The sequence below is a fragment of the Trachypithecus francoisi genome, unplaced genomic scaffold (genome assembly GCF_009764315.1).
Source record: "Trachypithecus francoisi isolate TF-2019V2 unplaced genomic scaffold, Tfra_2.0 Contig01579, whole genome shotgun sequence".
Lineage (NCBI taxonomy): Eukaryota > Metazoa > Chordata > Mammalia > Primates > Cercopithecidae > Trachypithecus > Trachypithecus francoisi.
Genome location: NW_022681442.1, coordinates 23,698,846 through 23,713,093, shown reverse-complemented (window position 1 = coordinate 23,713,093; position 14,248 = coordinate 23,698,846).

Here is a 14,248-nt window from a genome sequence, read left to right as displayed (position 1 = left end):
TCTCACTTTGTCACCCAGGCTGGAGTGCAGTGGCACCATCTCAACTCACTGCAACCTCTGCTTCCCGGGTTCCAGCAATTATCCTGCCTCAGCCTCCCAGGTAGCTGGGACTACAGGTGCATGCCATCATGCCCGGCTACTTCTTTGTATTTTTAGTAGAGACAGGGTTTCACTATGTTGACCAGGCTGGTCTGGAACTCCTGACCTCGTGATCCGCCCCCCTCGGACTCCCAAAGTGCTGGAATTACAGGCGTGAGCCACGGTACCCAGCCAGCGATACATTCCTACACAATCATTGGGTCAAAGAGAAAATCAAAAGGGAATTAAAAAATAGCTCCTGCCAAATGAAAATGAAAATGTAACCTATTAAATTTATGAGATGCAACAACAGATATATTAAAGAGGCAAGTTTATAGCTAAAAATTATTACAATAAAAAAGAAGAAAAATCTTAAACACCCAAATTTGTATCTCAAAGAAAAAGAAAAAAAAAAAAAAACACTAAGTCCAAAGTTAGCAGAAGAAAGGAAATAATTAGGGAAGAAATAAGTCAAATGTAGATTTAAAAATAATATAATCAATTGCTTTAAGAGTTGGTTCTTGGAATGTTTTTTTAAAAATATAAATGCTTAGCTAGACCAACTAAGAAAAAAGAGAGAAGACAAATAAAAATAGATATGAAAGAGGAGATATTACAATGGATGCCTCAGAAATAGAATCTCAAGCGATTACTGTGAACAATTATATTAAAACAAACTGGATACTTTGAAAAAATTGGATAAATGCCCGGGGACATACAATCTAATTAAAATGAATCAAGAAGAAATAGAGCCTGTTCAGATAACAAGGAAATTTAGTAGGTAATTAAAAACTTCCCAAAAAGAAAAGTTTAGGTCCTGATATCTTTACAAGTGAATTCTACCAAAAATCCAAAGAAAAATTAATACCAATCCTTCTTCAACTTTTCCAGAAAGTGGAAGAGAGAACTTTTCTGAACTCATTTTATGGGACTGGCATTACCCAGCTACCAAAGTCAGACAAAGACAGCACAAACAAACAAACCATCAAAACTATAGACCAACATTTTTGGTGAACATAGATTCAAAATCTTCAATAAAATGCCACAAACTGAATTCAACAGCACATTAAAAGGGTGTTACACCATGACCACGTCACTTAGATTAATAGTCTCCAATTCCATCCAGGTTGTTGAGAATGCCATTATTTTGTCTTTATATGGCTGAGTAGTAGTCCATGGTATGTATAGATGCGTGTGTGTGTATGTGTGTGTGTGTGTGTGTGTGTGTATAATTTATCACATTTTCTTTAGCCACACATTGATTGATGGGCATTTGGGTGGTTCCATATGTTTGCAATTGCAAGTTGTGCTACTATAAACATACGTGTGCAAGTATCATTTTCATGTAATGACTCTTTTCCTCAAGGTAGATACCTAGTAGTGGGATTGCTGGATCAAATGGTAGACCTACTTTTAGTTCTTTAAGGAACCTCCATACTGTTTTCCATAGTGCTTGTATTAGTTTACATTCCCACCAACAGTTAAGAGTGTTCCCTTTTCAATGCATCCATACCAACACCTATTATTTTTTGATTTTTTTATTATGGCCATTCTTGCAGGAGTGAGGTGGTATTGCATTGTGGTTTTGATTTGTATTCCCTTGATCATTAGTGATGTTGACCGTATTTTTTCATATGCTTGTTGGCCATTTGTGTATCTTCTTTTGATAATTATCTATTCATGTCCTTAGCCCAGTTTTTGATAGGATTGTTGGATTTTCTTGCTGATTTGTTTGAGTTCTTTGTAGATTCTAGATAAACCTTTATCGCATGTATAGATTGTGAAGATTTTCTCCTACGCTGTGGGTTGTCTGTTAACTCTGCTATTTATTTTGCTGTGCAGAAGCTTTTTAGTTTAACCAAGTTCCATCTATTTTTCTTTGTTTTTGTTGCATTTGCCTTTGGGTTCTTGATCATGAAGTCTTTGCTTAAGCCAATGTTTTGAAGGATTTTTCTGATGTTATCTTCTAGGGTCTTTACAGCTTCAGGTCTTAGATTTGAGTCTTTGATCCATCTTGTGTTGATTTTTGTGTGAGGTGAGAGATGAGGATCCAGTTTCATTCTCTTACATGTGGTTGCCAATTATTCAGCACCATTTGTTGAATAAGGCGTTCTGTCTCCACTTTATGTTTTTGTTTCCTTTGTCGTAGACCAGTTGGCTGTGAGTATTTGGCTTTATTTCTGGGTTCTCTATTCTGTTCAATTGGTCTATGTGCCTGTTTTTATACCAGTACCCTGCTCTTTTGGTGACTGTAGCCTTATAGTATAGTTTGAAATCAGGTCATGTGACGCCTCCAGATTTGTTCTTTTTGCTTAGTCTTACTTTGGCTATGCAGGCTATTTTTTGGTTTTGTATGAATTTTAGGATATTTTTCTAGCTTTGAAGAATGGTGGTGGTATTTTGATGGAAATGGCATAAAATTTGTAGATTGCTTTTGGTAGTATGTTCAGTTTCACAATATTGATCCTACCCATCCATGTACTTCCATTTTTTGTGTCTTCTATGATTTCTTTCTGCAGTGTTTTGTAGTTTTCCTTATAGAGGTCTTTCATGTTCTTGGTTAGGTATACTCCTAAGTGGTTTTTATCTGTTTGTTTCTTTTTCTGCTCTTGTGAAAGGGGTTGAGTTCTTCATTTGATTCTCAGCTTGGTTGCTGTTGGTGTACAGCAGAGTTACTGGTTTGTGTACGTTAATTTTGTATCCTGAAACTTTGCTGAATTCATTTACCATTTCTTGGAGCTTTTTGGATGAGTCTTGAGGGTTTTCTAGGTATATGATCATATTATCAGCAAGCAGCGAGAAATTGACTTCCTCTTTATTAATTTGTATGTCCTTTATTTCTAGACATCCAAATAAAAGAAACTGAAAGAACACCCGGGAAATTCATCACAAAAACGATCTGTTTATTTCAGTTCTCCTCAGCCTAGAATGAGCTTGTCCAAAGTGTGGCCCACAGGCTGCATGCAGCCCAGGACAGCTTTGAATGTGGCCCAACAAAAATTCATAAACTGTCTTAAAATATTATGAGATTTTTTGAGGTTTTTTTTTTGTGTGTGTGTGTGTGGTGTGTGTGTGTGTGTGTGTGTGTGTGACTCAAGACAATTCTTCTTTCATTGTGGCCCAGGTGATATGGTTTGGCTGTGACCCTACCCAAATCTCATCTGGATTGTAGCTCCCATAATTTCTATGTGCCATGGGAGGGACTCAGTGGGAGGTAATCGAATTATGGGGGCAGATTTTCCTGTGCTGTTCTCATGATAATGAATAAGTCTCATGAGATCTGATGGTTTTATAATGAGGAGTCCCCCCTGCAAAAGCTCTTTCTTGCCTGCCAACATGTAAGACTTGCCTTTGCTCCTCATTCACTTTCTACCATGGTTGTGAGGCATCCCAGCCATGTGGAACTGTGAGTCACTTAAACTTGTTTTCTGTGTACATTACCCAGTCTCAGGTATGTCTTTATTAGCAGCACGAGAACAGATTAATACACTAGGGAAGTCAAAAGATTGGACACCTCTGGCCTAAAGCTTCATAGATTATTATTATATAGCCAGATGAATGAGACTCAATACATTGATGGCCAGCATTCACAAATTTCTAGAGACTTATGACCGTAAGAAAATAATCAAGGAAGACTTGTGCTATGCATTTCCAATTTGAAGAAGGTGAAAATGAAGCCACCTCTGCCTAGCTGATGCCTATTTTATTGTCTCTATCTTCCCTCTTCAACAGAAATTCCTAAGCTGAAGTAAATACTGATATTCTCTGCCTTTGTTTCCAAGACAACCAGAAAAAGAATGATAAATACATAAACACATTACTTAGAAACGTTTTGTTGCTATAATTATAGAGGGAATCTGCGTAGAGACACAGAATTATAAAAACTGTTGCTTCTTAACCAAGAGTGACAGATGAGAGTTTTTCAGGAAAGGCAGTCGTGTGTTTTGGAGGTGGGGGGAAGATGGTAGTAGGTATAACTGGAAATAGCTGTTAGAAATTCAAAGTTTGCAGATATTTTACCTAGTGATGAAGGTTTTCAGTTATATTTAAAGCAAGGCCAAGGGAAATGAATCATTCTGACAATGACGTAACAGCAGCATCTTTTAAAAATAGGAGTCAATAAGAGCTAAGAAAATATACCAAGTGGTAATTGGTATCATGATTTGTTTTTGGAATATTGAAAACATTATTCTTCCCTTTCCAAATAAGGAAATCAGAAATAAAAGTCGAAATATTTAACAGCAAAAGGGTTTGGGCATCAGCCACCTAGAAAGGATGCCAGATCACGGTGCTTTAGTGGAATCATGAGGAATCTTTTGTTAATTAGCTGACAGTGCTGTTTTCCCAAAACAGTAAGCAGCTTCATCAAAAACCAATATTTATAACATGATTCCAATGTGCTAGCAACTTTTCTAGTAGAGAAAGAAAAAAATGCTTGCCCTCATAGAGCTGAAATTGTGGTAGGAGAAAAAGACAAACAAAAGACAAATAAATATCATATTGAATAGTGATGCATTCAGATACAAGAAACTTCCATTTAAAGAGATATCAGAATAAGTGAACCTTCAACTTGCCTTTGTAATAAATAACTAGAAAACAGGACAAAATATATGAAACAATTATTTCAAACATCACAGAATGGAGGCCATGTTCTCTGAGAGTAGAATCACAAATGAGTTGATTCCTGCAATTATTCTGACCAGGAGTTACTTTTCAGACTGCAAAAAGAAAGATCTCTGGAGTAAAAACAATGACAGGGGAACTGTAAGCCTAAAAATACCTAACATGGATCTGTGATAAATTACAGGAAACAACACATAAAACATCTGCAATTTTCAAAAGAGGCTCTAGAATGATCAAACCTTGTTAGTATGAATAAATTAATCTTAAAGTAAAGCCTATTCTAGACTTACATTAACAAGTTTTTAAAAGAATCAAGCTGGTTAGCATATAATTTAACTGCAAGCCAAAATAAAGTCTAACACTATTGGAAGAAAAATAATAAAATCTATTTAAAAACAGTATTAACATTATTCAGCATCAAATAAAAGAAACACTAGACATGTAAAGAAGCAGGAAAATGTCCTAACACTAGTAAAAAGAAAATAAAACCCAAAGCTTCAAAAATCAGAAATAGTAGTGTTACCAAATAAGAACTATAAGGAGATATAATTATGTGTAATAAATTAAAGGAAAACATGAATAATATAAAGAAAGACATTAAGGATATGCAAATGAAACTTCTAGGGCTGTAAAGTGCAAGCATACTTAGGATGAACTTTAAAGTAGATTTAGCAATATCAAAGTAAAAGTCAGTAACCTTGAAGACATAGAAAGAGAAAATACATAAACTAAATCACTAAGAGAATAAAATGCTAAATGATGAACAAATTCTCAATACTATGAGAAAATTTCAAGTAATCTAACATAGGTCTAATTTAATTCCCCTCAAAAAAGAATGGGTTTTAAATATTTATACAAAAATTGGTTCTTCTCATATCTGAGAAGTTCAAAAAATCTACCCAAAGCTATGACCAAATCACTTATAGAAAGTTGTAAAATGGCCAGGGACAGTGACTCACGTCTGTAATCCCAGCACTTTGGGAGGCTGAGTCAGGCATATCACTTGAGGTCAAGAGTTCGAGACCACCCTGGCCAATATGGTAAAACCCCATCTCTACTAAAAATACAAAATTATCCAGGTGTGGTGGAGTGTGCCTGTGGTCCCAGCTATTCGAGAGGCTGAGGCAGGAGAATCACTTGAATCGGGAAGTGGAGAGTGCAGTGAGCCAAGATCTTGCATTGCACTCCAGCCTTGGCATCACAGCAAGACTCCATCTCAAAAAAAAAAAAAAAAAAAAGTTGTAAAATAAAATTTTAAAAACAACTAAAAGACAAAAATGAGGACGATCTGCATACAGGTATAAAAATAGCAATAGCCTTTGATTTAGCAACAAAAACAATGCAAGCCAGAATAAAATGTAGCAACATTTTTAGAAGCTGAAAATAAAACCAAATTGTGAACCTGTTATTCTATGTCCAGTGAGGATATTCTTTAAAAATGAATACAAAATGAAAACATTTCTAGGTAAACGAATGCTAAAATAGGATCCATTTCCAGACTAGCATTATAAGAAGTTGCAAAGAAAGTTCTACAGGATAAAGTAAAATGATCCCAGATGGAAACCCTTATTTACACAAAGGAATAAATAGCATTAAAATATTTAATATGTATGTACGTATTAAAGAGTTTCTTTGTCTCTTTTTTAAAAAAACTTATTTAATAGAAAACAATTTAAAGTATAATAACAATAGGTTGCAGGTTAATATATAATGTAGAAATAAAATATATGAAAGATTCTATGTAAATTATATTACTGTGTATATGTATATTATATATTTATTTGATATGAAACATTTATGTAATGCAATGAAATTTATTGAATTGTCTTGGCAATTTTACAAAAATCAACTGACCTCTTACATTTGTGGAAAAATGGAGTAGATATTTTTTTCCTATTTCTCCTGCTATAAACAATGAAAAGCTTGGACATTTTATATATAACCATCATTAAAGGACACTAAAAGGTAGATAAAATAAGTCATGATCTAAGGACCTCAAAATCTGTGCAATGGTGTGGTCAGTTCCCTGCGTTTTCTTTTTATGTTATGTATTCCAGTAATAAAGCTGTTGAAGATGTAGCTTGAAAACATCAGCAGGCACAGAAAAGAAAACACCCACAAAGTCTTTTCTCTAGTCATAGGACCAGGAAAGCAGCATTCTATTAATAGTAAGGTGGAACACTTTCATATAATAATAACTACTATTCCTAAACACTAGCAAAAAAATGAAAAAGTGAAAAACAGAAATTTCTGCCCTACTTTCAGCAATCCCAGCAAAGACTGAGTGGAGAGCCTGGACTTCCACACCTGTCCGGCTGTAAGGACACTCATCAATCCCCCTGAAAGTACAGGTGTGGCACCAAAGAGGGCTGAATGGAGGGTGGAGACTTTTATCTCCACTGGTTGGTAACCAAGTATCTTTCCCCCAGCCTGTTTCTCTTTTCATCCTCCTATTGTCACCTTCTATCACCTGCCCTGCAATGTCGGTGGAAATCATGTGAGGTGCCTGGACTTATGAATTCATTCAACAATAATGGGGCATGCCTTTCTCTCCTTACTGGAGTCATGTTAAAGGAAGGGAGCTAAGACGGAAAATTGAAGTAAGAGTCAAGATCTCATAACATAATACTTAAGTTGTCCAGGTTTCAGTAGAAAGTCACTCATTTTACTAAGAACCCAAAAATCTGAACTTGTTTTTTAAAAATTCAATAAACTTAAAACTGAGAGAGCAGAAATTATTCTCTGACAGAGATTTTAAAGCAGTCATCACGAAATTGCTTCACCCAGAAGTTACAAACATACTGGAAATATATTTTTAACTCAGCAATAAAATAGAAAGTCTTAGCAAAGATATAGGAGGTATAGAGTAGAATCAAATAAAAATTTTAGAACATAAAACTACAATAATGAAAATTAAATTGCAAAAGGTGGCTCTAATAGAGGAACAGAAAGGATAGAATGAATAATTTTTGAATCTTAAGAGAGAATAAAAATTACACAATTGACAAAACATAGAAAATAAATTTTAAAAAATAAACAGTGCCTGAGGAAACTTTAGACTGTATATCAATAGAGCTAACATTTGTGTCACTTGAGTTCCAGGAGAGAAGAAAAAGGATACGATTGAAAAATTACTCTAAGAGATAATGGCTAAAATCTTCCCAAATTTGGGAAATGGTGTAAGCTAACAGATCCAAGAAACTACTTTGCTTCTTGGATTAGTTTGTATCACAAACAGAATAAACTACAAACTATACACACCAAGACACATTATAGTCAAGCTTCTGAAAACTCAGGATGAAGAAAATAACTTGGAAGCAGCAAGAAAATTGACACTGTACATGAAGGTAAAAACAAATTGAATAACAGCAGGTTTCTCATCAGAAACCAGGTCAGCAAGGAGAAGAGACATGATATTTTTTTAAGAGCTGAAAAAAGGTTCTGTCAACCCTGAATTCTATGTCTACTAAAAATATATTTCAAGAGTGAAGGACAAATCAAGACATTTTGGAATAAACACTAAGAGGACTTGTCATCAGCAGATCTGCCCTAAGGATGTGGCTAAAGGAAATTTTCTCATAGTTATAAAATATTGGTAAAGACAATACATTTTTCTTCTCGTCTTAAATTTTCTAAATTATGTTTGATGCTTGATGAAAAAGTTACAACACCTTCTGATGTGATTCTAAGTTTATGTGGAAAAATATTTAAGACAATTATATTGTAAATGGGTGGTGGTGGAGGAGCACAAAGTGTGCTAAAGATTCTACATTTTACTTTAACTGGCAAAATAATGACACCAGTTGACTGATAAGTTATGTACGTATAATGTAATCTATATAATAACCAGTAAGAAAGGTTGACATCAGATGCACACAATGACACTATGGACAAATTAAAATGAAAGTCTGAAAAAGGTCAAGTAACCCATAGAAAGGTAGAAAAAGGCAAACAGTAAAATGATTGGGGAAGGAAAAACCCAAAACAAAAGTAAAATATCTGACATATTGGCACCTATATTAAATAGAAATTATCTTTTAACATTATCTATATGCTGTTTGTAAGAAATTCAGATAAACTATAAAACTATAGATATAGTAAATGGAGAAAAAAGAAAAAATTGTATTATGCAAAGTTTCATCAATGAAAATATCTGATAAATAACACTGTAGATCTATATCTCAGTCAGTAACTAGAGACAGAGAGGGACATTGTATAATTATAAAATGGTCATTCCAACAAAACATATTAATCTTAATTATCCATGCACCATACAAAATATTTGAAGTAAGACTAATATAAGTGAAAGGAGAAATAGGCAAATACACAATTTAAGCTAAAGACTGTATCAGTCCATTTTCACACTGCTGATAAAGACATACCTGAGACTGGGTAATGTATAAAGGAAAAGAGGTTTGATGGACCCACAGTTTCATGTGGCTAGGGAGGCCTCACAATCATGGCAGAAGGTGAAAGACATGTCTTACATGGTGGCAGACAAGAGAATGAATGAATCAAGTGAAAGGGGAAAATCCTTACAAAATCATCAGATCTCATGAGACTTATTCACTTCCACAAGAACAATATGGGGGAAACTGTCCCCATGATTCAATTATCTTCTACCAGGTGCCACCCCCAACATGTGGGAATTATGGGAGCTCTAATTCAAGGAGAGATTTGGTGGGGACACAGTCAAACAATATCAAAGATTTTTACACACTCAGTAATAGACAAAATGATAACACAAAAAATCAGCAACTTACCCAAGAGATGCTACTATTGGGTAAAGGATTTCTTTTACTCAGTGGGACCTGTCTGTATTATTTCTTACAACTGCATGTGAGTTTAATATCACAAAATGAAGAGTTAAAATAATAATGCTAGAAGAAATCATTTGACCGTTATATGGAGCCGTTTCTGAAGCACTGCCAAACTATCATCATTATTAAAGTTTTATATTGATTCTTAACTTTGATATACTGTGTCATTCTAATTTTTTATTCAAAACATTTGCATTGGTTATTCTAGGTTCTTTGTATTACTGTATAAATATTAATATATCCTTGTCGAATTCTACAGAACACTTGTTAGAATTACGGTAGCAATTTTATTGAATACATAAGTTATTTCAGTGAGAATTACAATTTTAACGTAAGTGACTCTTTTAACACTCTTATAAAATGCATCTGTCCACTTAATTCATCTTTAATTTCTCTCCACGGTGTTTTCTGCTTTTTCTCCTTGAGATCTTGGGGTTCTAGCTGCTAAGACTGCTTTGCTCCATTACTGAGGAAAGCCTTTGTGATGAAGCCAAAAGTGTTGAAAAGTAATGAACCCCATTTAGCAACATTTCCACATTTTGATTTCCCTCTAACAATCTGCCAATAGGTGGATTTTTCATTTGCTCCACTGTTTTCAGAGTTGCTTTTTATTTTGAATTTTGTGTAGTAATGCTTGTAATTAGCTGGAGGATTAGTCTTTAAGGTGTTTGCAATGCAGTAGAGGAACTGGAATGATATATTTTGATAATAAAGCTAAAAGCATTATTTTATATATCGATATTGATTGTTGAGAATATTCAAGAATGAGTTCATAGGTTTTGGTTGGCAACTGGACTAAGGGTATTGTTGTTAGCAAAAAAGTGAAATAATTCAGAAACAATAGTTTTGGGTTGGGGGATATTAAGAAGTTGAGTTTGAAAAAGTCAAGATTGAGATACCTATTAGATAGTCAATTAGAACTTTTAAGTTGAAAATTTATTATAGAAGTCTTTATTTCAATGGAGATATCAAAGTTGGAGATAATTTTAAGAATCATAAGCTTATAGGTAATATATAAAGGCAAAAAACTGGAGGAGGTCACTAAAGGGAGTGGGTGTAGACAGGAAGGGAAGAGATCAAAAGAGACTCAAAGGCTGAGTTCTGAGTCACATAAAAAACAATATAATAAAATGTGAAAATGTGCTTACAGCAATATGTAAAATGAAAATGTGAGAAGGAATAAATAATTCAGTCTGGAATGTCAAGGAAGTTCCTTACACATACCTCTTAAAAACGAACCTATATGTATGAGCAAAAGTTATCCAAGCAAATGAAAGAATAAAGAGCATTCTGAGATGATAGGCTACAATAAGCAAGGCAGAGAGCTTATGGAGAGCATGACTGTGTAGTCATGCTACAGGAAGAGTAGGGCAAGAAGTGATAAATGCGGTGTTGGAGAAGACCAGATAGAGCAACCAGTGCACTTCTTTGCCACGTTAAGAAGATGTTTTTATCAGGAGAGTTTGTGGTTTTAAAACTATTTCTGAAAGTAGAATTCATTGTATGTAAGAAATCTGGGGGAGAATTTAAATTTAGAAAACAAATAAAAGGGAAATTTTCCTGTTGAAGTTAGTGCATTCGGGGGAGGAGGAAGGTACAATTTGTTTTATGTTCACTTCAGTTGGCAGCCCCTAAGACACCTTCAGAAAATCTCAGTAATTCATACTTCAGAATTCAGTGAAACAGGTGTTTTCAATGATAATGATCAAGTTTTCATTTTAAATCTACTGCTGATGTAGGATGAATTTGAATGAAATATTATTAGCAAATTCAGTGAAAAGAAGAGATCAGGTAATAGTGCAGGCAAGAAGTGACAAAGGCCAAGAAAATGCAGCATCTTATAGAAAAAATTGTTGAAGTATTCTTGAGGGTAGTGACAGCCAGAACCCTCAGATGAGATGACATTTCTTCTTTCATCTAAACTAGATATAGTACATAATGATATGAACTGTACCACTCAAATAGTTTTTTTTTTAACCTCTTAATTAATAAAACACGTGCAAGAGTATGTATCTGAGTTGCATGGAAATACTCACCGTAGTATCCTCACACAGTGGCAGCCCCCATGTTATCTTATCTATGGACTCTGTACAATCTATCATAACATTTATCTGTCAGGTTTACTGATAAATAGTGTACAGTTTTATGAGTTTAAAAATCACAGTAATTAATGTAATCACCATCACAGCAATAATATGACAATCCCATTATTGCCCAGATGGTCTCCTTGGCGCTTTGTGGTTAACCTTTCACCAAGTCCCAGCCTTTTGCAACCATTAACATAACATTAATCCTTCAAATGTTGTCTTTTCCGGAGTGTTATATAAGTGGAAAAATACAGTATATAGCCTTTTTTAAACTGAACCTTTTTTAGTATAGCTCATTTGTGATTCATCTACGTAGTTGCACCCAAAAGTAGCAAAAGTAGTCTCTTCCTTTTTGATTGCTTGACAGCATTCCATTGTGTAGATATACCAGCTTGTTTACCTTTTCTCCCTGGCTGTGAGATATTTGGATTGTTGCTAGATTTTGGTGATTACAAATGAAACTACTATAAACATTTAGGTACCAGGTTTTGTGTGTACTTAAGTTTTTGTTTCACATGAGTAAATACCTAGGGCAGGGTGAGATTATTGAGTAGAATTTGACAAAAAAAAAAAAAAAAAATACCAAACTGTTTCTCCATTATCCACAAGGCCTTTCACCTGACAACAGGTGAGTTGTGGTGAGAGACTATATAGATCAAAAACCCTAAAATATTGATTATTTTACCTTTTATACAGAAGTTTCCTGATCTCTGGCCCAAAATGCGGTCCATCTTGGTGAATTTTTATGTGCACTGGAAAATAAATGAGTATTTTGCTGTTACTTGATGGAGCGTTCTGTAAATGTGAAATAATTCACATTCCTTGTGATGTTCGGTCTCCTACATTCTTACCAATTTTCTGTTTGTCTATTGATTACTGAACATGTAGTATTGAAGAGTGTTGATGTTTCCAGTGATAATTGTGAATCTGCCTCTTCTTCCTTTCAGTTTTATCTACTTTTGCTTTGTACATTTTGAAGTTCTGTTGCTAGGTACATACCCATTTGGAGTTGTCATGTCATCTTGGTGAATTAAACATTCTATTGCCTTTTATTGTTACATAATGGCCTTCTTTAATTTCTGATAATATTTTGTTTTTCACTTCAACTTTTCTGTTATTAACAGAGTCACGCCAGCTTTCTTTTGATTCGTGTTTACATTCGTTTGACTCTTAATCTTATACATGCCTTCATATTCAATCTAAGTTTCTTGTAACTAGCAAATAGATAAATATTACCTTTTTAAATTAATAGAATATTTTTAAAGAAGTTTAAGATTTAAAGAAAAAATGAGCAGAAATTGTTGCTGAAATGCCATGGATTCAGTTTAGGACCTGTTGCTCACAGTACGCAAAGCCAGTTACTGAAACAATGAGAATTGCCAGGCTAGAAGGCTTTATTCTTGGGTGCTACAGCCAAGGAGAGCAGGTCAGTCTCAAATCTATCTCCCTGAAATTGGGGATTTATATTGCAGAGAAGGGGTGTAGCTACATGCAGGCAAACAGGAATTAGGGAGGGCATCCCACCATTGTCTAGCATCCCACCATTGTCTAGATGCAATGATATTGTAAGTTTCAGCTCTTTGATACTGTCTGGGATGCTACCTGATTGTCAGTTCCCTGAAATAAACTCAGATAAGACAAATGTAAGTTTCTCAAGTTTTAAGACTGAAAGAATCAGCTTCTATGTTTATCCAAAAAAGTAACTGTCTATAGACAATTGGGTCAGTTTCAAAATGACAGAGTACTCATATTATCCCTCTGTCCCCTCTTCTTCCCCACAATCCCCTTTATTGTTAACATTTTTTCATTAATGTGACAAATTTGTTGCAATTGACAAGACAATATTAATTAACGTTCATAGTTTACATTGGGATTTAGTATTTTTGTTATACAATGTATGGGTTTTTACAAAGGTATAATTGCATGTAGCTACCATTGCAGTATCAAATAGAATAATTTTTCTGCCTTAAAAAATTCCCTGAGTTCCACCTATTTAATCCTCTTTCTGCTGAACCCTTGGCAACCAATGACTTATTACTGTCTCTATAGTTTGGCCTTTTCTAGAATGTCATGTAGTTTGAATTATGTAGTATGTAATCTTTTCATACTGGCTTATTTTACTCAGTAATATGCATGTAAGCTTCTTTTATGTCTTTTTGTGACTTGGTAGCTCATTTCCTTTTACTGCCAAATAATTTTTCAGTGTACAGATATGCCAGTTTGTTTATACATTTATCTTTTGAAGGACATCTTGTTTCCTTGAAAGTTTATAGTGGTATCTTGTTTGTTCTTACTTTTTAAATGTTTTGACAATGATGAATAAAGCTGCTCTAAATATTTGTGTGCAAGGTTTTTTGGTTGTTTGTCTTTGGTTGTGGGTTTTTTTTCTTTTTTCTGGTGTGTGTGTGAACATACCAAGGAATATGATCACTGGATCATGTGATAAAAGTATATATAGCTTTCTAAGGAACTGCCAAACTGTCTTCTACAGTGGCTGTACTACTTTGCATCCCCATCAATGATGAATGAATATATCGGTGGCTCCACACTCTTGCTAGCATTTTTTGTTTTCACTGTTTTGGGTTTTAGCCATTCTAAAAGGTGTGTAGTGGTATCTGCTTATTGGTTCCTAATTTTTAA